General features: G+C 45.5%; 1 protein-coding gene across 18 annotated transcripts in view; it reads right to left on the bottom strand.

Annotated features, from left to right (window-relative positions):
• UBAP2 (ubiquitin associated protein 2) overlaps nucleotides 1-24,636 on the bottom strand; it is a 126,459-nt gene extending 101,823 nt beyond the window's left edge. For 6 of the 18 annotated variants that reach the window (XM_063714155.1, XM_063714158.1, XM_063714160.1 and 3 more), the window contains exon 1: nucleotides 24,245-24,364. The gene's annotated coding sequence lies outside the window, so the exon portion shown is untranslated. Of the gene's footprint in view, nucleotides 1-9,617; nucleotides 9,723-24,076; nucleotides 24,208-24,244; nucleotides 24,365-24,574 lie in introns of those variants that run through there. The other 12 variants (XM_063714152.1, XM_063714162.1, XM_063714156.1 and 9 more) reach the window with 8 other exon arrangements.
• Between the last annotated feature and the right edge of the window lie 389 nt (nucleotides 24,637-25,025).

The following is a 25,025-nucleotide window of genomic DNA, read 5'->3' as shown; positions in this document are numbered from 1 at the left end:
GAAACAGAGCAAGACTCTGTCTCAAAAAAAAAAAAAGAAAGAAAATAATCTAGGTGAAATAACAAAATGAGAGTTTCTCCATACAGTAGTGCCATCCGGTAATAAAAATCTGCATGTACAGAAGGAATATACTTAACCCATATTCAATGTACATTAATTTTTTGATTTACAGAAAAATGACTTAATCTTTATAGCCTCACTATTATAACCAAACATTTTGATATAATGTACATGAATCCTCACTTGTCAAGGAAGAAAACCATAACTCTTTGTTAGAACGCAAACTATTAAAATTTTACTGGTCCATGTTCACAGTATCAACATTAAGACTATATCTCCTTCCAATCATCAATTCTTAATATTCCATAATGAATATGTAATTAGCCTATAAATAATGATCCCGGTTGCATGGCTAAACCAGAATAGTTGCTTTGTGAAACATAAAAACTACATGGCTTACTTTATTGTTTGGAAAAAGTTTTCCTCTTAATTAAGGTTTACTGCTCTGGGTTATATATTCATAAATTACTACAAAGACTTCTAGCTTAAAAATAGCCAATACAGGCCAGGTGCAGTGGCTCACGCCTGTAATCCCAGCACTTTGGAGGCCAAGGCAGACGGATCACGAGGTCAGGAGATCGAGGCCATCCTGGCTAATAAGGTGAAACCCCGTCTCTACTAAAAATACAAAAAATTAGCTGGGCATGGTGGCACGCGCCTGTAGTCCCAGCTACTCAGGAGGCTGAGGCAGGAGAATCGCTTGAACCTGGGAGGTGGAGTTTGCAGGGAGCCAAGATGGCGCCACTGCACTCCAGTCTGGGTGACAGAGTAAGACTCCGTCTCAAAAAAAAATAAAAATAAAAATAAAAATAGCAAATACAAGGATGGGCGCAGTGGCACACGCCTGTAATCCCAGCATTTTGGGAGGCCAAGCCGGCTGGATCACCTGAGGTCGGGAGTTCAAGACCAGCCTGACCATCTCTACTAAAAATACAAAATTAGCTGGGCGTGGGGGCACATGCCCATAATCCCAGCTACTCAGGAGGCTGAGGCAGGAGAATCGCTTGAACCCGGGAGGCAGAGGTTGCGGTGAGCCGAAATTGCGCCATTGCACTCCAGCCTGGGAAACAACAGCAAAACTCCGTCTCAAAAAAAAAAAAAAAAAAATTAGCAAATACATTCTTTGAAAAATAAAAATAATTATAAGGGCCTCAGGACATCCAAGAATGCATGCTTAAATAAATTCAGATTAACTTGTCTTCTGTCAATTGTGCCTCTCCACACTATCACTGAAATGTTATAAAATAGCTAATTCCCTATTCATAAAAAGTCTTAATATTAAAGATGTCCAGCAAAAAAATTTCCAGAGATGAAACAGGTTTCGCAGAACAATCACAGGGTATGGGGGATGTGACTGAAATCTTCTGGAAAAACAGGGGTCAGAAAATGACTTTAACAGGATGCATGATTCAACAGACAAATTTTCCCGTATTAATTTTACATAAAACTTCTGATAAGGCCAGGCGCGGTGGCTAACGCCTGTCATCTCAGCACTTTGGGAGGCTGAGGCGGGTGGATCACTTGAGGTCAGGAGTTCCAGACCAGCCTGGCAAACATGGCGAAACCCTGTCTCTACTAAGACTACAAAAATTAGCTGGGTGTGGTGGCGTGAGCCTGTAATCCCAGCTACTTGGGAGGCTAAGGCAGGAGAATCACTTTAACCCGAGAGGCGGAGGTTGCAGTGAACCGAGATCATGCCACTACACTCCAGTCTGGGCAACAGAGCAAGACTCTGTCTCCCAAAAAAAAAAAAAAAAAACTTCTGATAATTGTGAATCCATTAAATCAAGATAAAAGCATAAGTTACCAAAATATTCTTCAAGACCCTTAAAAACTGTTACCACCACTGAACTGTAAAAATGACTAAGACATGGAAACTAGACCATAAAAATCAACACCTTCAACTAACATACTGTTATGAGGAAATTCTATGTCCTCCTTTTCTGGGAAACGGAGCTGTGTGTAGTAAATAGGAATGCTTCTACAACAAGTACCCAGTTGCCAGACCATAGGAATTCAGTGTACACTTGTGTTCCATCATCTATCACTTTCCACTCCCAAGAGTTCTACTACACTGGAACAGGTTCCAAGAGAATTCTCAGAATAGAAACAGACAAGAGCAAAGATTCTAAAAATAATCCAGTAGAAACTCAAACATACATATCTCAAGTTCTTGAGGGGCAGGAAGCACCAGGTTTACTTCAATCTATCCAACCAAATTTTGAAACCCATATCTCACCTCAAAGTGAATTAAAGATGTGATAGATTTTAACACAGGTAAATAACTGCTGCTACATTTTTAACTTCTTTAGAAACAAAATCAGCAAAATATAATATAAAGCTTCCTATTAACGATTAAAGTGAAAAAATTGTCTAAATGTAATGAGGAAAGAAAGTCTCCAGCCAAATAAACCAACCTGATTAAACTACAAAGATATTCTCTATGGAAGAAACAGTTTTGGAAAAAAGTTTTAACTGCCTAAAAAGTTTTGTTTCCGTTTTTGTTTTCTTTTTCATAGACATAGGGTCTTCCCATATTTGCCTAGGCTGGTCTCAAACTCCTGGGCTCAGGTGATCCTCCCACCTTGGCCTCCCAAAGTACTAGGATTACAGGCCTGAGCTACCATGCCCGGCTTAACTGCTGTTTTTTTCAAGGACCGTTCTGAAGATAAGATACCTCAGTGAAACAGCCACATTTTCAAGTGATCTCAGTTTAGACTTAACTGAAAATGGTTGACTTAACAACCACCACCATTTCTGTTAAAGCTTACATAAGCACAAATTCATCTAACTTTAAGGTATACAAAAAACACGGTCGGGTAAAAACTTTTCTAAAAACCATGTAATATACCCTAAACGAAAAGCAAGGACACATTTTATCATTCTGAAAAGTTAGAGAACACTTGCTGACAACATACTGAGAAGAGGGAAGATTTCAACAGCCATTTAATAAAATTTTGAACAGTTAATTAAATCCCAAACTACATACATACACTGCATGTATTCAAGACAGCATCACAAAGCGTTGATTGGAAGATAGTTCTAAAACCAGGATGTTGACACACTTGTGCAAAGTATCTCAGCTACTACATCAAATAAATTTACGTTTCAGAACAGAAAAATTAATGTTTTTTTCAAGCCAAATATAATTCAGATGACATGAATTACATAATGGGCTAAGGGTTCAACTACTAAAAACAGGATACACAATTTATGTTGAAGAAGCAAGTCTTCATCAAGAATGTCCAGAGATGCTGCTCACTGAGTCATGAGACCAGTGGTGCAAGGTCTATCTTAGACTGGCAAGGATGGGTCTCAGGTCCTTCATCTATATATGTCCACTCATTCCCAAAATCTAAAACCAATGGTAATGACAATACTAGCAGAAAGCACATACCATTCACTATGTGCCAGACACCATTCTAAGCACTTTATATGTACAGTATTAAGTCACTAATCTTTCCAACACTCTAGAGTATACATTACTTTACTCCCATTTTACAGAGAGGAAACTAAGACACACAAAGAATTACAGCTAGTAAGTGGTAAAGGCAGTATTCAAACCCAGGACATTTGGTTCTACGGAGTGTGCACTTAACTATTACGCTATGTTGTAAGGCTAACTGTTTAGTCACAGATAAATAATAGTTCCCAATTCAGCTTCCTCTTCTATACAACAGCATAACTATTGTTGGCATCACCTGCAAAGCTTGTGCCTGATGACAAAGATCTGGTCTAGACCAGATCTCACCTGGCTTCTCAGCCTTTCAGATACCCATATGTTCTATATTGGTATATTTCTGTGACCACTACTATTATTTTTGTTTAATTTCTAATCTGTGTTCCTGCATTTTCTACTAAGAAAACAGTCAATATTCTCAACCTTTTCTGCAGAGGAAGTTCATTTATTCATACCTGCAGAAGACAAAATTAGCTCAGATTAAGAATCTGAGGCCAAGGCCAGGTACGGTGGCTCACACCTGTAATCCCGGCACTTTGGGAGGCTGAGGCGGGAGGATTACTTGAGGTCAGGAGCTTGAGATGAGCCTGGCCAACATGGTGAAACCCTACCCTACTAAAAATACAAAAATAAGCCAGGTGTGGTGGCGCATGCCTGTAATCCCAGCTAATCGGGAGGCTGAGGCAGGAGAATCCACTTGAATTTATTTATTAAAAAATAAACAAAAGAATCTGGCCTGGTGTAGTGGCTCATGCCTGTAACCCCAACACTCTGGGAGGCCAAGAGGGGGAGGATCGCCTGAGCCCAGGAGTTCAAAACCAGCCTGGGCAACACAGTGAGACCCCATTTCTATTATTTAAAAAAGAAAAAAATAGGCAGGGCACAGTGGCTCACACCTGTAATCCCAGCACTTCGGGAGGCAAAGGCGGGCGGATCATGAGGTCAAGACATCGAGACCATCCTGGCTAACACGGTGAAACCCCGTCTCTACTAAAAATACAAAAAAAAAAATTAGCCAGGCGTGGTGGCGGGTACCTGTAGCCCCAGCTACTCGGGAGACTGAGGCAGAAGAATGGCGTGAACCTGGGAGGCAAGAGCTTGCAGTGAGCCGAGATTGCGCGACTGCATTCCAGGCTGGGCGACAGAGCGAGACTCCGTCTCAAAAAAAAAAAGAAAGAAAAGAATCTCAACTAAATTAGGAGGCCCAGGACAGCCACCAAGACAAAGTCTACACCCGTAATCGAGGAGAGAATAAGGTATCTAGGGTGCCAAGAAACTCAACTATGAGATCCAATTCCATGCAGCTCAACTGCTTGTACCCTACATGCCAGGAGCTGAACAAGCTGATACTTCTATTCTCTGCAGCTGTTAAAGGCAGGGTCAGGCCTCTAGCAGCTGATGGACAAGGTTGAACTCCCCTACACCCACACTTGGCTGACAGAGAATCACAAAGTTATCTGCTGTTCCATGGATATAATCTGCCCATGGAAAGGATGAGTGCTGGTGAACTCAAACACTATAGAACATCAAAATTTATTTGATATCGTCACAATTCTCTTTCAGGTTACCTAAGGCCACGAAGGGAATTAATTGCCCACAGCTGTTTGCACACATCTGTCCTATTCGTATCCTGCTAATTCAGCTGTAAACCCTGACTTATTTATTTATTTATTTATTTTGAGACAGAGTTTCGCTGCTGTCACCCAGGCTGGAGTGCAGTGGCCCGATATCGACTCACTGCAACCTCTGCCTCTCGGGTTCAAGCGATTATCCCTGCCTTAGCCTCCCAAGTAGCTGGGATTACAGGCGTCCACCACCACGCCCAGCTAATTTTTTGTATTTTTGGTAGAGATGGGGTTCACCATGTTGGCCAGGCTGGTCTCAAACTCCTGACCTTAAGTGATCCGCCTGCCTCAGGCTCTTAAAGTGCTGGGATTACAGATGTGAGCCACTGCAACCAGCCTTAAACCTTGTCTTTTGCCCAGCAGGTAACCAGGATTCTTCACCGTGGAATCTCTTGAAAAGCATGTAATTATTCATAACCAGTCTTCACCACTACTTCTAACAGTTCTCTCTCTCCTACAAAAAGGAAAAAAAAAAAGCCTACACTATAAAGCAGGGATCCCCAGTCCCCAACTCCCAGGCTGAAGACCGGGGTTATTAGGAACTGGGCCGCACAGCAGGAGGTGAGCAAACCTGGGCGGCGTGGCAAGTACTCGTCTATACAATAAAATTTTTTTTTAATTAGCCACGCTTGGCGGCACACACCTGGAGTCCCACCCACTCAGGAGGTTGAGGTGGGAGGAATCCTTGAGCTTAGGAGATCAAGGCTGCAGTGTGCTATGATCATGTCACCGCACTCCAGACTGGGCAATAGAGTAAGACCACGTCTCCTAAAAAATAAAAAAAATTAAAAAAATTCCTAACAGTTCCTAAAGAAATTAAACAGTTATGATAAAGACCAAGCAATCCTACTCCTAGGTATGCACCCAAGAGAACTGAAAACACGTTCACCTAAAAATGTGTACATAGGGCCGGGCGTAGTGGCTCACACCTGTAATCCCAGCACTTTGGGAGGCCGAGGTGGGTGGATCACCAGAAGGTCAGGAGTTTGGGACCAGCCTGGCCAACATGGTGAAACCTCGTCTCTACTAAAAATATAAAAAATTAGCTGGATGTGGTGGCGGGTACCTATAATCCCAGCTACTCGGGAGGCTGAGGCAGGAGAATTGCTTGAACCCAGGAGGCGGAGGTTGCAATGGGCCAAGATTATGCCACTGCACTCCAGCCTGGACAACAAGAGCAAAACTTCTCAAAAAAAAAAAAAGAAAATGTATACATAGGCCAGGCCCAGTGGCTCACACCTGTAATCCCAATACTTTGGGAGGCCATGGTGGGAGGGCCACTTGAGCTCAGGAGATCGAGACCAGCCTGGGCAGCATAGCAAGACCTTGTCTCTATTTTAAAAAATAAGAAGAAGAAGAAGAAGCAAGAAATGCGGCCAGGCACAGTGGCTCACACCTGTAAACCCAGCACTTTGGGAGGCCAAGGCAGGTGGATCATGAGATCAGGAGTTCGAGACCAGCCTGGCCAACATGGTGAAAACCCATCTCTACTAAAAATACAAAAATTAGGCCGCTGTGGTGGGGGCACCTGTAATCCCAGCTACTCGGGAGGCTGAAGCAAGAGAACTGCTTGAACCTGAGAGGCAGAGGTTGCAGTGAGCCGAGACTGCGCCACTGCACTCCAGCCTGGGTGACAGAGTAAGACTCCATCTCGGAAAAAAAAAAAAAAAAAGAAAACAAAGAAATGCATACATAGGCCAGGCACGGTGGCTCACGCCTGTAATCCCAGCACTTTGAGAGGCTGTGGCAGGAGAGCAGTGTGAGGCCAAGAGTTCAAGACCAGCCTGGGCAACATAGAGAGACCCTGTCTCTACAAAAAAGTTTAAAAATCAGCCAGGTGAGCCGGGCGCGGTGGCTCACACCTGTAATCCCAGCACTTTGGGAGGCTGAGGCGGGCAGATCACGGGGTCAGGAGATCGAGACCACCCTGGCTAACACGGGGATACGCCATCTCTACTAAAAATACAAAAACGAAATTAGCCAGGCATGGTGGCGGGCGCCTGTAGTCCCAACTACTTGGGAGGCTGAGGCAGGAGAATGGCGTGAACCTGGAAGGCGGAGCTTCCAGTGAGCCGAGATCGCGCCACTGCACTCCAGCCTGGGCGACAGAGCCAGACCCCGACCCCGTCTCAAAAACAAACAAAAAAAAAAATTAGCCCAGTGTGATAGAGCACACCTGTGGTCCCAGCTACTCAGAAAGCTGAAATGGGAGGATCACTTGAGCCTGGGCGTTCAAGGCTGCAGTATGCCGTGATCACACCAGTGCACTCCTAGTACAGTGCCCAAAAGATGAGTGAGACCCTGTTTCAAAAATAAAATAAGGGGCCAGACACAGTGGCTCACGCCTGTAATCCCAGCACTTTGGGAGGCCCAGGCGTGTGGATCACCAGGTCAGGAGATCAAGACCATCCTAATATGGTGAAACCCCATCTCTACTAAAAATATTTTTAAAAAATTAGCTGGGCATAGTGGCGGGCACCTGTAGTCCCAACAACCCAGGAGGCTGAGGCAGGAGAATGGCATGAACCCAGAAGGCGGAGCTTGCAGTAAGCCAAGATCGCACCACTGCACTCCAACCTGGGCGACAGAGCAAGACTCATCTCAAAAAAATAAAAATAAAAATAAAAATAAAAATAAAATAAGGGCCAGGCACTGTAGCTCATGCCTATAATCCCAGCATTTTGGGAGGCCGAGGCAGGCGGATCACCTGAGGTCAGGGTTTCAAGACTAGCCTGGCAGGGTGGGAGTCAGGAGTTTGAGACCAGCCTGGCCAAATGGTAAAACCCTCTCTCTACTAAAAATACAAAACTTAGCCGGGCATGGTAGCATGGACCTGTAATCCCACTACTCGGGAGGCTGAGGCAGAGGAATCGCTTGAACCCAGGAAGCAGAGGTTGCAGTGAGTTGAGATCGCACTACTGCGCTCCAGCCTGTGCTACAAGAGCAAAACTCAGTCTCAAAAAAAAAAAAAAGGCCAGCTTGGCCAACATGGCAAAACCCCGTCTCTACTAAAAATACAAAAATTAGCCAGGCGTGGTGGTATGTGTCTGTAATCTTGGCTCGCTGCAACCTCTACTCCCAGGTTCAAGCTATTCTCCTGCCTCGGCCTCCTGAGTAGCTGGGATTACAGAAGCCCACCACCACGCCTGGCTAATTTTTGTATTTTTAGTAGAGACAGGTTTCGCCATGTTGGCCAGGCTGGTCTCGAACTCCTGACCTCAGGTGATCCACCCGCCTCGGCCTCCCAAAGTTCTGGGATTACAGGCATGAGCCACCATGCCCGGCCTTAACTTGCTTTCCTAAGTAAATTCAAGCAATTATCCTGCCTCAGCCTCCCGAGTAGCTGGGATCACAGGTATGTACCACCATGCCCGGCTAACTTTTGAATGTATGAGGCTGAGGCTTCACTGAGCTGAGATCACACCACTGCACTCTGGCCTGGGCAACACAGCAAGACCCTGTCCCAAACAAAAAAGAAAAAAGAAAAAAAGAGTATCTATTTCCTGTGTATTAACAAAAAGTGCTAATAGGCCAGGTGTGGTGGTTCATGCCCATAATCTCAACACCTTGGGAAGCCAAGGAGGGAGGACTTCTTGAGCCCAGGAGTTTGAGACCAGCCTGGGTAACACAGCAAGACCTCCTCATCTCTACTAAAAAATACATTTAAAAATTAGCCAGGTATGGTGGCGCATGCCTGTGGTCCCATCTCCTTGGGAGGCTGAGGCGGGAGGATTGCTTGATCCCAGGATTTCGAGGCTACAGTGAGCTATGATCAGCCTGGGCAACAAAGCATGACCCTATAGCACCAAAAAATTTAAAAAGTGCTAATATGTTGCCAACTGAACATCCTCATCCATGTCAAATTCTATCCCTAAACCTAGCTAAACACAGCTCTCTCGCCAACCATGTTCAGCTGCAGGAATCCCCATCTATCCTCTCTTGAAAGGATGAAAGTAAGAGCAAATTAAGTCATAGATTTAATGCCAACAACACAATAACCTTAGTCTGTGATAAAGACTCAGGCATATTTCTGTCTTTATACACTCACACTCCCTCTGCCCTGAGTCTCCAGCTCTGCATCCACCAAAGTAAGATTAACTTCCCACTAGTTACTCTGTCTCAAGGCTTCACAGGAAAGGGGATAAGGATGGAAACCATCTTCCCCCTTTGGCCAGTCAGAAGGAAGGAAGGTATCAAAATATAGGCTAACCTACTTCAGCTTTCTTACGGATACAAGTTCAATAAAACAATTTTTCTTCTAGTAGAGTCATGATGACCACAACCAGTCACAGAGATTAAGAATCTTTGTTTCTTAGGCCAGGTGTGGTGGCTCATGCCTGTAATTCCAGCACTTTGGGAGGCCGAGGCAGGCGGATCACTTGAGGTCTGGAGTTTGAGATCAGCCTGGCCAACATGTCAAAACCCTGTCTTTACAAACAATACAAAACTTAGCTGGGCGTGGTTGCGCGCACCTGTAATCTCAGCTAGTCCAGAGGCTGGGGCACGAAAATCACTTGAACCTGGGAGGCAGAGGTTGCAGTGAGCCGCCACTGTACTCCAGCCTGGGCAACAGAGCAAGACCCTGTCTTCAAAAAAAAAAAAAAAATCAACATCTTTGCTTCTTGATACTCTAAGCCACAATGTTTAACTCTTGCTTCTTATTTTCAAGAACAGAAAAACCATGACAGTACTCAACACACAGTACAACTACAATGGAGAACAATTTGGAGGTTCTGGAAAAAACTAAAAATTGAGCTACCATATGATCCAGCAATCTCACTGCTGGGTATATACCCAAAGTAAGGGAAATCAGTATATTGAAGAAATATCTGCGTTCCTGTTTGTTGCAGCACTGTTTACAATAGCTAAGATCTGGAAGTAACCTAAGTGTCTATCAACAGATGAATAGATAAAACATGGTACTTATACACAATGCAGTACTATTTAGCCATAACAAAGAATGAGATCCTGTCATTTGAAACAACATGGATAGAACCGGAGATCATTATGTTAAGTGAAATAACCCAGGAAGAGAAAGACAAACATCACATGTTCTCACTTAGTTGTGGGAACCAAAAATCAAAACAATTGAACTCATAATCACAGACAGTAGAAGGATGGACTACCAGAGGCTAGGAAGGGTAGTGGGGGACTTGGGGGAGGTAGGGATGGTTACTGAGTACAAAAATAATAAGACCCACTATTTGATAGTACAATAGGGTAACTATAGTCAATAACTTAATTGTATACTTTTTTTTCTCCTGAGACAGGGTCTGACTCTTTCGCCCAGGCTGGGGAGCAGTGGTGCAATCTCGGTTCCCTGCAACCTCTGCCTCCTGGGCTCAAGACATTCTCCCACCTCAGCCTCCCAAGTAGCTGCGACTACAGTCAAGCATCAAATCAATTCTTTTTTTTTTTTTTGAAACAGAGTTTCACTCTGTTGCCCAGGCTGGAGTGCAATGGCATGATCTCAGCTCACTGCAACCTCTGCCTCCCAGGTTCAAGCAATTCTCCTGTCTCAGCCTCCCAAGTAGCTGGGATTACAGGCACCCGCCACCATGCCTGGCTAATTTTTGCATTTTTAGTAGAGACGGGGTTTCGTCATGTTGGCCAAGCTGTTCTTGAACTCCTGACCTCAGGTGATCCACCTGCCTCAGCCTCCCAAAGTCCTAGGATTACAGGCATGATCCACCAGGCCCAGCTTCAAATCAATTCTTAATGAAGACCAGATGACCTAAAATAATAATTCTCATTATTCACATCTCTGCATGAACCATTTCAACATTTGGCACTCAATTGTCACAAATTCACAAATTATTTCACAAGTGATTTATAAAAGTTCAACATACCTATTAAGTCATTTTGAGACAGTTACATCATCTCTAGGTTTTATTACAAGCCTAAAATATAAATACTGATTTAATACTTAAGACAGTTTTTCATTATAGTTCTTCAACTTTCCTAATGAATCCAGGATATCAAGTCCTGGTTTTTCTTTTTTTAGTAAAAGTATATTGGTTTTATTTTACTGACATCCTCATTACTTAATCACTCATGCCAAAAGCAACTTTCTTAAAAATGTCTGTTACCTAAAGAATGTATCTATCAAAACAAAGTCATACCATCCATTTAAACATTAACACACCTGCCACATAAGTATCTGGCCCAGTTTTCATCCAAAAACAAAATACAAAATTCCTTAATAAAGAAAGCACTATACTAATGAGAAATATCCCACATCCTTATATGTCTAAAAGAATCACTCAACTGGCTGGGCACAGTGGCTCACGCCTGTAATCCCAGCACTTTGGGAGGCAGAGGCGGGCGGATCATGAGGTCAGGAGATCAAGACCATCCTGGCTAACATGGTGAAACCCTGTTTCTACTAAAAATACAAAAATTAGCCAGGTGTAGTGGCATGAGCTTATAGTCCCAGCTACTGGAGAGGCTGAGGGAGGAGAATTGCTTCAACCTGGGAGACGGAGGTTGCAGTGAGTCAAGATCACGCCACTGCACTCTAGCCTGGGAAACAGCAAGACTCCATCTCAAAAAAAAAAAAAAAGAATCGCTCAACTGTTCTCTACATCCGGATTACTCTCGAAAACAAAGGCTCAGAAAAATTACCTTCCAAGCACTCCTGAAACTTCATGTTCTATCTTGTAAGCAACAACTACATAAACCGTATTTCACAAAATGAATACATTCACTGCCTCCATTTCCTCACTAAACATCTCCTTAACCTTCTTTATTCTAGTTTCCATCACCCTATCACTCTAACAGTAGGAAAAATGCTACTCCCTAGGTCACCACTGGTCTCCTAATTGTCAAATCTTTCTTCTGTTCTCATTCTTTCATCTGTCTCTGTCATTCAAAACATTTCATACGACTAGGCGCAGTGGCTCATGCCTACAATCCCAGCACTTTGGGAGGCCGAGGCAGACGGATCACCTGAGGTCAGGAGTTCAAGACCAGCCTGGCCAACATGGTGAAACCCCATCTCTACAAAAATACAAAAATTAGCCGGGCATGACGGCGGGTGCCTGCAATCCCAGCTACTTGGGAGGCTGAGGTGGGAGAACAGCTTGAACCTGGGAGGTGGAGGTTGCAGTGAGCCGAGATCGCGCCACTGCACTCCAGTCTGGGTGACAAAGCGAGACTCCATCTAAAAAAAAAAAAAAAGTATATATATAAAGATTAGCCAGGTGTGGTGGCACCTGCCTGTAATCCCAACTACTCAGAGGAGGGTGAGGCACGAGAATCACTTGAATCTGGGAGGCAGAAGTTGCAGTAAGTCGAGATCGTGCCACTGTACTCCAGCTTGGGATATAAAGCGAGACTCCATCTCAAAAATAAAGAAAGAAAGAAACAAACAAACACTGTCAACAAAAACTGTCAACTTCTGTTCACAAACCATCAACTCCTCAATGAAATGCAAACTGTTTATTCCTTCCAATCCCTACACTTGGTCAAACCAGCCTTGGTATTCTCCTGAATTGTCCCTGCCTTTTTGCCTTCATGTTCCACAGGCATGTTTACTCAAGGACATACTGCACGTGCCCATTTTCTCTCTTTTTTTTTTGAGGGGGGAAATCGCTTGAGCCCAGGTAGGTTAAGGCTGCAGTGAGCCTGATCGCATCACTGCACTCCTGAGTGACAGAGTAAGACCCTGTCTCAAACAAAATAGAACAAAGCAAAACAACAGCAAATTCTAATAAAACAACTCTGAATACAACATTTAAAGTGTTTTAACAATTTAATTGTAACTTCAGGAATTTGATACTTCTTTTTTCTTTTTTTTTGAGACGGAGTTTCACTCTTGTTGCCCAGGCTGGAGTACAATGGCGTGATCTCGGCTCACTGCAACCTCCGCCTCCCAGGTTCAAACGATTCTCCTGCCTCAGCCTCCCAAGTAGCTGGGATTACAGGCGCCCACCGCCATGCCCGGCTAATTTTTTATATTTTTAGTAGAGATGGGGTTTCTCCATGTTGGTCAGGATGGTCTCAAACTCCCGACCTCAGGTGATCTGCCTGCCTCGGCCTCCCAAAGTGCTGGGATTACAGGCGTGAGCCACCATGCCCAGCCTTGATACTTGATTCTATAGGAAGAATCTAAGAAAACTAAGGCTCAGCCTCCCCAGCTCAAGGAATCCTTGCCAAATACTCAAGCTCAATTCAACAATGCTTTTCTCTGTCACAGCCAGCAGTACCCTGGAATCCTATACACACATTTAAACTGTGTCTGTCTGCTCACCAACATGTAAGCAACTGAAGATCAGGAACCTACATTACTCATCTGTATTCTAGCATCTAACATTGTTGATAACTGGCAGCAATAAATATTCGTTCAAGTGAACACCTATAAAGTAGCTACAGAGTAGCATATACCATTTGCGCAGGGAGAACCATCATTCAGGCCTAATCTGTAGTAACGCAAACTGAGCATTCACAGAAATAACAGAGAATATACTACCTTAAGTTTTTCTCGATTTTTTTTTTTTTTTTTTTTTTTTTGAGACAAGGTCTCATTCTGTCTGCCCAGGCTGGAGTGCAGTGGTGCGATCTCACCTCACGGACCTCTGCCTCCCCTCCAGGGTTCCAGCAATTCTCCCACCTCAGCCTCCCAAGTAGGTGGGACTATAGGCATGTGCCACCACACCCAGCTAATTTTTTTTTTTTTTTTTTTTTTTTTTTTTTTGAGACAGAGTCTCGCTCTATCATCCAGGCTGGAGTGCAGTGGCACAATCTCGGCTCACTGCAACCTCCGCCTTCTGGGATCAAGCAATTCTTCTGCCTCAGCCTCCCGATTAGCTGAGATTACAGATGCGTGCCACCATGCCTGGCTAATTTTTTTTGTATTTTTAATAGAGACGGGGTTTCACCGTGTTAGCCAGGATGGTCTCGATCTCCTGACCTCGTGATCCGCCCGCCTCGGCCTCCCAAAGTGCTGGGATTACAGGCGTGAGCCACCGCGCCCAGCCCACACCCAGCTAATTTTTGTATTTTTTGGTAGAGGTAGGGTTTCACCATGTTGGCCAGGCTGGTCTCAAACGCCTGACCTCAAGTGATCCACTTGCCTTGGTCTCCCAAAGAGCTGGGATTACAGGAGAGAGCCACTGCACCCAGCCCATATACTACCTTAAGTTTTTACTAACGTTGCCTCATTCCCACAAATCAAAGGAAACTTTCATCAGTGTTTCAAAACTTAGGGTTGGCATAGCAGTCATAGAATACATATTTTTAGACTTTCCAAAAGCCCCAAAAAGTTACATTTTATCCTACAATAAATTAGCAATTTACTTAGCATTGATGAAAATTACCTGAGCTAAGTAACAGCAGTAGTTATTTCTTGCTTATCAGATGACCTGACTGGCAATTATATCTGATAAATAATTAAGAAAATAATCATCTGAGAAAAGGATTATCATTCAGTAGTGTACTTCAGTCACAATATGTAAATACACAAACCCTGATTGGATGGGAAAAGAGGCTATAAAAATACTTCAGTGACAATATGTAAACACAGAAACCCCGACTGGATGGGAAAGAGGCTAAAAAAATATATTTTGTGGGCCTAGAGCAGCAGCTCACGCCTATAATCCCAACACTTTGGGAGGCTGAGGTGAGCACCTGAACCCAGAAGTTGAAGATCAGCCTGTGCAATATGATAAAACCCTGTCTCTACAAAAAAAAAAAAAAAATTAGCTAGGCATGGTGGCACTAATCTGTAGTCCCAGGTACCCAAGAGGCTAAGGTGGATCATCTGAGCGTGGGAAGTTCAAGGCTGCAGTGAGCTAAGATTGCACCACTGCACTCCAGCCTGGGTGACAGAGTGAGACCTTATCTCAAAAAAAAAAAAAAAAAAAAAGGTCGGGTGCAGTGGCTCATGCCTGTAATCCCAGCACTTTGCGAGGCTGAGGTGGGCAGATCATGAGGTCAGGAGTTCAAGACCAGCCTGGCCAACATAGTGAAACTCTGTCTCTATTAAAAATACAAGCCACACACGGTGGCTCACGCCTGTAATCCCAGCACTTTGGGAGGCCGAGGTGGGCGATCACCTGAGGTCGGGAGTTCAAGACCAGCCTGATGAACATGGAGAAACCCCGCCTCTACTAAAAGTACAAAATTAGCCGGGCATGGTGGCACATGCCTGTAATCCCAGCTACTTGGGAGGCTGAGGCAGCAGAATCACTTGAACCCAGGAGGCGGAGGTTGCGTTGAGCCAAGATCACGCCATTGCACACTAGCCTGGGTAACAAGAGCTAGACTCTGTCTCACAAAAAAAAAAAAAATTAGCCAGGTGTGGTGGCACGCGCCTGTAGTCCCAACTACTCGGGAGGCTGAGGCAGGAGAATCCCTTGAACTCGGGAGGCAGAGGTTGCAGTGAGCCGAGCCCACGCCATTGCACTCCAGCCTAGGTGACAGAATGAGACTCTGTCTCAAAAAAAAAAAAGCAAAAGGGACAGAAAACAAACACACAGGCCAGCCAACTAGAAGACTAAATATAATGGCAGAAATATATCCAAAATATCTGTAATTACAACAAATATGAATGGTCTCCATGCTCTAGTTAAAGAGGTTAGCTGATGGCTCACTCCTGCAATCCCAGCACTTTGTGAGACTGAGGTGGGAAGATCACTTGAGCCCAAGAGTTCACGACCAGCCCAGCCAACATAGCAATACACTCTAGTTAATTAAAAAGAAGTTAGCAAGTTGCTAACTTAACAAAGCAAAATCCAGCTATGTGGCGTTCATAAAAGATATATCTAAAACATCCCACTACAATTGGCTAAAACTAAAAAGGCAACATAAAATGTTGACAAGGATGTAGAACTCTTAAACCACTCAGTCTTTGAGAATGAATTCCCAATTCTTAGGGCATCCACTGTGTGTATAAGCTGAACTTTTTCCAGACACCTAGAATGAAATTCATTATGTACTATCCTTGATAGATTTGAGAAAATAGTCACTCAACTTTGTGTTCTGTGGTCCAGCTGACAAGCCTGAGAACAACTGTGCAACATGTGGAAAACACTTTAGCATTACTTAGTAAAGTTACACATACCCTACACAGAAACCAAAAATTCCACTCTCAGTTATGTAGTCTTGAGAAAATGGACTTTGTTTGTTGTGGGCAGGGTGGCAAATGTCCACATGAAGACAAGTACAATTGGTCATCTCAAAAAACTGGAAATGAGACAAATATCCATCAACAATGAAACAGACAAATAACATATGGCACATCCTTACAATATAACATCATACTACTATAAGAAATCAACGGGCCGGGCACGATGGCTAACACCTGTAATCCCGGCACTTTGGGAGGCCAAGGTGGGCGGATCGCTGGAGGTGAGGAGCTCGAGACCAGCCTGCCCAACACAGTGAAACCACATCTCTACTAAAAATGCAAAAAAAAAAAATTAGCCAGGCATGGTGGCGCCTGCCTGTAATCCCAGCTACTTGGGAGGCTGAGGCAGGAGAACTGCTTGAACCCAAGAGGCAGAGGTTGCAGTGAGCCAAGATCGCACCATTGCACTCCAGCCTGGGCAACAAGAGCAAACTCCGTCTCAAAAAAAAAAAAAAAACAAACAAGAGTCCATGACCAGCCTGGCCAACATGGTGAAACCCCGTCTCTACTAAGAATACAAAAATTAGCTGAGCACGGTGGCAGGTGTCTGTAATCCCAGCTACTCGGGAGGCCGAGGCAGGAGAATTGCTTGAACCCAGGAGGCAGAGGCTGCAGTGAGCTGAGAAGCCAAGATCATGCCACTGGCATTCCAGCCTGGGCAAAAGAGCAACACTCCGTCTTATAAAACAAAAAAAAGAAAAAAGAAATCTACATGGGGGCTGGGTGCAGTGGCTCATGCCTGTAATACCAGAACTTTGGGAGGCCGAAGCAGGCAGATCACCTGAGGTCAACAGTTCGAGACCAGCCTGGCTAACACAAGGAAACCCCGTCTCTACCAAAAAATACAAAAACTAGCCAGGCATGGTGGCGGGCACCTGTAGTCCCAGCTATTCGGGAGGCTGAGGAAGGAAAATCGCTTGAACCCAGGAGGTGAATGTTGCAGCGAGCCAAGATCGAGCCACTGCACTCCAGCCTGAGCAACAGAGACCCTATCTCAAAAAAAAAATCAACATGGATAAATCTCAAGCATGTAAGAGTGAAAGAATCAAGCATCAGAAGAATCATACAATTCTTACACTGAGAATAAGACTGAAAATGGGCACTATTAAACCATATGTTGCTTATGGATATACATATAAGGTAAAATTATTGTAAAAAAGTAACAGTAGGCTGGGGCGGTGGCTCATGCCTGTAATCCCAGCACTTTGGGAGCTCAGGTGGGCGGATCATGAGGTCAGGAGTTTGAGACCAGCCTGGCCAACACAGTGAAACCCCGTCTCTACCAAAAATACAAAAAATTAGCCAGGCATGGTGGTGGGCACCTATAATCTGAGCTACTTGGGAGGCGGAGGCTGGAGATTCACTTGAACCTGGGAGGTGGAGGTTGCAGTGAGCCGAGATCAGGCCACTACACTCACTTCAGTCCAGGCGATAGCGCAAGACTCCGTCTCAAAAAAAAAAAAAAAAAAAAAAAGAACAGTAGAACCTGCAGAGTGACTCATACCTATAATCCCAGGACTCTGGGAGGCCAAGCAGGAGGATCACTTGAGTCCAGGAGTTCAAGACCACCCTGGGCAACATAGCTAGACCTTGTCTCTATTTTAAAACAACAACACAAAGGAATAGTAAACCTATAATGTAGGGTAACGGTTACCTCTAGGAAAGCGAAAAGAAATGCCTTGGGAGCTGGCATACACAGGGGACTTCCAGGTAGCAGTAATGTCCTATTTCTTGGTTGTTCATTTTACTTTTTTTTTTTTAATTTTACATATGGGGCCAGGCATTAAGCTCACACCTGTAATCTCAGCACTTTAGTAGGCCAAGGCAGGAGGATCAGTTTAGCCTAAGAGACCAGCCTGGGCAACACAGTAAGACTCCCTCTCTACAAAAAGAAAAATTAGCTGAGCATGGTGATGCATCCCTGTGGTCCAAGCTACTCAGGAGGCTGAGGTGGGAGGATGGCTTAATCCTGGGAGATAGAGGCTGCAGTGAGCCATGATCATGCCATGACACTCCAGCCTGGGCGACAAAGCAAGACCCTGTCTCCAAAAAAAACAACTCTACATATGTTTTTACCCCCAATCACCTTCTACGTTATACAATGACAGCTCTACATGTTTTTATGCCTCATATACCATCTACAGTATGTATGCTGTTTTTTGGGGTTTTCTTCCGAGACAGGGTCTGTCACCCAGGCTGAAATGCAGTGGCACAATCACAGCCCACTGCAGTCTCAACCACCCAGGCTTAAGCAATCCTCCAACCTCAGCCTCCTGAGTAGCTGGGACTACAAGCACACCACGCCCAGCTAATTTTTGTATTTTTAGTAAAGACAGGGTTTTGCCACGTTGTCTAAGCTGGTCTCCAACTCCTGGGCTCAAGTGATTCACCTGCCTCGGCCTCCCAAAGTGCTGGGATTACAGGCATGAGCCACCACATCCAGACTATGCTGTAGTTTTCAATAAAAATCAGCAAGTATGCAAAGTATGATCCTATTTATTTATTTATTGAGATAGGGTCTCACCCTGTCACCCAAGCTGGAGTGCAATGGCACAATCATAGCTCACTGCCTCAACCTCCTGGACTCAAGCGATCCTCCCACCTCAGCCTCACAAGTAGATGGGACTCTGGGTACATGCAATCATGCTCAGCTAATTTTTACATTTTTTTATAGAGACAGGGTCTCACTATATTGCCCACGCTGGTCTCGAACTCCTGCTCAAGAAATCCTTCCACCTCAGCCTCCCAAAGCATTGGAATTACACGCAGGAGCCATGGAGCCAGGTTCCAACTTTTTTTTTTTTTTTAAACATATACTCCATGTTTTAGGAGAAAAAAAAAAAGCCAGGGACAGTGGTCCACACCTGTAATCCCAGCACTTTGGGAGGCCGAAGCAGGTGGATCACCTGAGGTCAGGAGTTCAAAACCAGCGTGGCCAAAATGACAAAATCCTGTCTCTACAAAAAATACAAAAATTATCAGAGCACGGTGGCAGGCTAATCGCTTGAACCCAGTAGGCGGAGGCTGCAGTTAACTGAGATCACACCACTGCACTCTGGCCTGGATGACAGAATGAAACTCCATCTCAAAAAAAAAAAAAAAAAAATTAGCCGGGCACGGTGGCTCACGCCTGTAATCCCAGCACTTTGGGAGGCCGAGGCGGGCGGATCACGCAAGAGGTCAGGAGATCGAGACCATCCTGGCTAACATGGTGAAACCTCATCTCTACTAAAAATACAAAAAATTAGCCAGGCTTGACAGCACACGCCTGTAGTCCCAGCTACTCGGGAGGCTGAGGCGGGAGAATGGCGTGAACCTGGGAGGCGGAGCTTGCAGTGAGCCGAGATAGTGCCACTGCACTCCAGCCTGGGCAACAGAGCAAGACTCCGTCTCGGAAAAAAAAAAATTAGCCGGGCATGGTGATGCATGCCTGTAGTCCCAGCTGCTTGGGAACTTGAAGCACAAGAATCACTTAAGCCAGGGAGACAGAGGTTACAGTGAGCCAAGGCACCACAGCACTCCAGCCTGGGCGACAGAGCAAGACTGTCTCAAGAAAATAAAAACAAAAGAAGAAGCCAGGTGTGGTGGCTCACACCTGTAATCCCAGCACTTTGGGAGGCCAAGGCAGGCGGATCACCTGAGGTCATGAGTTCCAGACCAATGTGGCCAACATGATGCAACCTCATCTCTACTAAAAATACAAAAATTAGCCCGGTGTGATGGCTGATTTTTCTACTCCCAGCACTTTGGGAGGCCAAGGCAGGCGGATCACCTGAGGTCAGGAGTTCCAAGACCAATATGGCCAACATGGTGAAATCCCATCTCTACTGAAATTACAAAAATTAGCCAAGTGTGTTGGCAGGCGCCTGTAACCCCAGCTACTCGGGAGGCTGAGGCAGGAGAATCGCTTGAACCCGGTGGGCAGAGGTTGCAGTGGGCAAAGATCGCACCACTGCACTCCAACCTGGGTGACAGAGCGAGACTCCATCTCTAAATAAATAAATAAATGAAGAGTATTACCTAGTCTTAAATAAAACACCTACTCTACTCCTTAATGTGAGCCCTATTTCATACTTCAAATACAAATAGTTAACTGGATTCCAATTCAATTATGCTACGTCCAGCATGAAAATGAGTTATCAAAAAATGGAAACTTATCAAACATTGTTTACAAACGGGTAAAAAAAGGCCGGGTGCTGTGGCTGACCCCCGTAATCCAAGCACTTTGGGAGGCCGAGGCGGGCGGATCACGAGGTTAGGAGATCGAGACCACCCTGGCTAACACTGTGAAACCCCGTCTCTAATAAAAATACAAAAAATTAGCCGGGCGTGGTGGCGGGTGCCTGTAGTCCCAGCTACTCAGGAGGCTGAGGCAGGAGAATGGCATGAATCCAGGAGGCGGAGCTTGAAGTGAGCCGAGATTGCACCACTGCACTCCAATTTGGGCAACAGTGAGAATGTCTCAAAAACAAGACAAAACAAAAAAAAAAAATGGTTGAAAAAAATAAAAATTAAAAAAAATTTTTTTTTGAGACGGAGTCTTGCTCCGTCCAGGCTGGATGAAGTCCAATGGCACAATCTTGGCTCACAGCAACCTCCGCCTCCCGGGTTCAAGCAACTCTACTGCCTCAGCCTCTGGAGTAGCTGGGACTACAGGCGTGCGCCACCACGCCAGGATCATTTTTGTATTTTTAGTAGAGACGGGGTTTCACCATGTTGGTTAGGTTAGTCTCGAACTCCCGACCTCGTGACCCGCCCGCCTCGGCCTCCCAAAGTGCTGGGATTACAGGCATGAGCCACCGTGCCCAGTCACAAAAGAAAATTTTTAAGCAGCATCTTTGAGAAACTTAAAAAATGTCAAGTAAACTCAGCAGGAAATATCAGCACAAGCGGTTTACATTAAAATTGTAAAAACTAATCTGATAAATTTGATTCTTTGAGTTAGTAAAAAAAGGATCCTATTTCTAAATACTTGATAGTTGGGGCAAAATTACTTCAAAATCTACCACAAAGATTACATGGTGATATTCCCTACATGTCCTCCCTCTCTTTGCCTTCCTTCAGGTTATATCTCCACTCTTCTTGGAAAAAACAGCTGCTTCTAAAATCTATCAGAGATCTGCTAACTTATCAGTCAACACCATGGGTACCGTAACACTTAGCTTTTAAGAGTGCTCCATTTACTCAAAATAACGACTAAGAATGAACGACTAAGAATGAACGGGTATTTGCTGACATACAGGTTTCTCACAAGGAAAAATACACAAAATAAGACAGATGTGCTTAAGGGCAGAGAACTTTACAATCTGTAAATGCCTGCGGACTGCTTCTTTAGAGCAGGCATTAACCCTTGCTAATATACTTAACCACCCCCACTCCCAACCCCACAAAGTGTCTTATTAACAAAGGAAATCTTAACAATAAGTCATCATTTAAAAAAAAAAAAAAGAGGACTGGGAAATCAACACTTCAAAGCTAACATTTTAGAAGTAAAGGCTTCATGCCGGGCGCGGTGGCTCACGCCTGTAATCCCAGCACTTTGGGAGGTGGGTGGATCACGGGGTCAGGAGATCAAGACCATCCCGGCTAACACAGTGAAACCCCATCTCTACTAAAAAATACAAAAAATTAGCCGGGCGTGGTGGCGGGTGCCTGTAGTGCCAGCTACTCGGGAGGCTGAGCCTGTAGTGCCAGCTACTCGGGAGGCTGAGCCAGCAGAATGGCGTGAACCCGGGAGGCGGAGCTGGCAGTGAGATCACTCCACTGCACTCCAGCCTGGGCGACAGAACGAGACTCTGTCTCAAAAAAAAAAAAAAAAAAGTAGTAAAGGCTTCACTTCAGACCACTCCAAACCTTCAAGAAAAGTTTGTACTTTCTACACATATTTTATACTTAAGAGGGTAGATACAGGGACCAGTTCCCATCACAATACAAGTACATATTGAAATAAACCTATTAGTCTCCATGTTCTCACACCGTTTCTCCCCACACAATAAAAGTCACTCAGGATAATACTAAGAGAGACACTCCTGGTGATCACTACATAGACTGCACTAGTAACCAGGAAAGGGAAGCAGAGGTGTTGTTGTTGTTCCAATATAGTTCTAAAGGCAACTCCATGTGACTTACTGCTGATCCAGCCCACATTTAAAGGGAGGACAGAAGAAACCAGAGCAGCAGGAAACAGGCAAGAGAGGCAATTACCACAACCCTTTCCCATGGCCTCATTCTCTCCCATGCTACCACTTTCAGGCATATTTCAATCACAACAAAAACCTTCCTTCTCTGAAAGATTTCATAATTATTGAGGGTGAGAGGCAACAGGGAAGCAAATGGGGGAAATCAGCGCTGTGGGAAAATCTCTCGTCACATGTATCAACTAGCCATAAGTAGGAGAATCAGGAGTACGCTGGTAGCAAGCAAAAGGGCAGTTGGGGAAACTAATCACTTCTGCCTAATGATAAGAGAAGCCTTCAAAGCAATGGAAGGACAACCCTAGCGAAGGGGCTCCACAGGTGAGTGTACTGAAAGAAACTATCATCTCCAGGGAGTGGAATACATTCCCTTTCCTGAGGTAAAAGGGGAACACACCAATGTAGGATACGGAAGAGCTTAGGTATCATGTTCAACTTCCTTCCACCTTTCACAAACTGGCACTAAAAAGGATACACAATTCACAGTGAAAAGTGAGGAATGCAATAACTAGTCGCGTACCCCTTGGTAAAAAAGTGCTGTCACAACGGAAGAGGAATATAAGAACTGGGTTCACCCAAGAAATTATACGCCCTTCAAATAAAAGATAATCTTTGGATACCTTATGCAGACCTGAAAAAACCCTCAACTAGCTGGGCACCGTGGTGCACACCTGTAATCCCAGCTACTCAGGAGGCTGAGGTGGAAGAATCGCTTAAGCCCAGGAGCTGCAGGCCAGCCTGGGCAACATATGGAGACCATATCTCTAAAATTAATAGTAATTTTTTAAAATCTCTCAACTGTTAGGATACACTGGTGCTGTAGAAAGATAATAAGCCTAAATACTGGCAAACCATATACCTTCCTTGAATGTGAGGTAAAAACAATATCCAATAGAAGTGGTAGTAAATGACTGGATTACATCAAACAGGAAATAACAGTAATAATGATGGGATCAACCCCTAAAGCGAGCAAGGATTAGAGACCAGAGTGGTGACAGTTGAGATGCGTGGGCAACTAATTAGACTAAAAACTCAGCGGAAAATGTGGAAAAGCCGAGTGGGAAAGTGATTCAGAGGCAAACAGAACTGAGTTGTAATGCACCAAAGAAAGAATAACATTTTGAGTATGTATTATTAACAGAGAGAGCTTTGCGGCTTACAAAGCGCTCAAAAACCTACATTAAAGAATGAACTGTGATATAACCAGACTACAGGAACGGCGGGTGAGGAGGAAAACTGAGTCCCAACTGAGACCAATGCCCTACAGAATTGAAAAGAAGTACAATTGAACTGCGACTCCGGGTAAGCCAGGAAAGGTTAGAGAGCGCTTAAGTTGGGGCTATAAGAGGGCCAGTCCCAAGACTAGCTACGGGCGTGAAAGCGGAAAGGTGATCAGATGGGACCGACAGCGTGGCGGGGAAGCTCCAGTCTACTGGCAGGCACCGAGGTGGGAGAGAAAACCACACCCTCCAGGGCAGAAACCCGAATGGGGGAGGGGAGGCGCCCCTGGGGCTGGGTGGGGCCCGGCCGACCTGGACGGGGGAAAGTAGGAAGAAGCACAAGGCAACGTGAGGAGAAGAGGAAGGAGGGAGCCCGGGCCTGGACATACAGGGACCGTGGACCTGGCGCGTGAAGCTCGGCCCGGTCCTCACGGGTGGGCGCCGGGGCAGTCTGCAGGCGGTGGGGGTTCAGACGAGCTGAACCCAGAACTAGAAAGCACACGCTGCAGCGCTCAGGAACCTAGAACAGGGAAGGAGAGGGAGAGGATGGCAATTACCGCTGCTGCTCTCGGAGGACTCAAAACCCGCTGCCGCTGCCGCCGCCGCCGCTCGTTACCTGCCAATGTGCCTCTTACAAAGCGGCGGCGGCGGCACAGGCTGCCCAACCCGTCACGTGGCCTCGCGTCACGGACGAAGGAGGAGCCACAACACGTAGCTCGTGCGCGGCTTCATAGCCAGCCTAGGCGGCGCGCAGCCTCTTCTAGCCACCACCTCCACCCCAACCCCGCGAGGCCAACCGCGTGGAGGTGGGGACCACCGAAAGGAACAAATAAGGGAGACTTGATAATATGTATTGTACTCGGAGTCATCAGGAGAGTATTACCCACCGCATCCAGGATGCCCACAACTGCAGCTCGTCGCGCCGTGATGACCTCACAAAGCACCACAGGTTGCTCCCCTGTGGCCGCCCTGTGCTCATCACGTGATGTGGTCCAACCACTCAGGGCAAGCCCGGCCTCCCAAATGTTGCACGAGGGGACCACGACTCCCAATATGCTGCACAGCCAAGGCGACCCCTACCGCAGCCTTTCTCCAGCGGGCTTCTAGACGAACCCCCTAGTGACCTTAGTGCCGAGGGAAGGCCGGGACGGAAAGCGGACTAAGCTGACTTGAAGGACTAATACCATTGGATGCCGCCCGCCAGGTGGCGGAGCGTGGTGCCTGCTGGGAGGTGTAGTCCTGGCGGGGGGTGGGGTTCCGCTCCCACGTTCCTGGGCTCGCTCTGCGCCCTGCCCCCTGCGCGGGAAAACGCCAACGGCTAGCAGCCAAAACCTCTGC

The sequence above is a fragment of the Pongo abelii genome, chromosome 13, assembly GCF_028885655.2.
Source record: "Pongo abelii isolate AG06213 chromosome 13, NHGRI_mPonAbe1-v2.0_pri, whole genome shotgun sequence".
Lineage (NCBI taxonomy): Eukaryota > Metazoa > Chordata > Mammalia > Primates > Hominidae > Pongo > Pongo abelii.
Note: the sequence above shows the minus strand (reverse complement) of the source record. Positions and strands in the feature narration are given on the sequence as shown.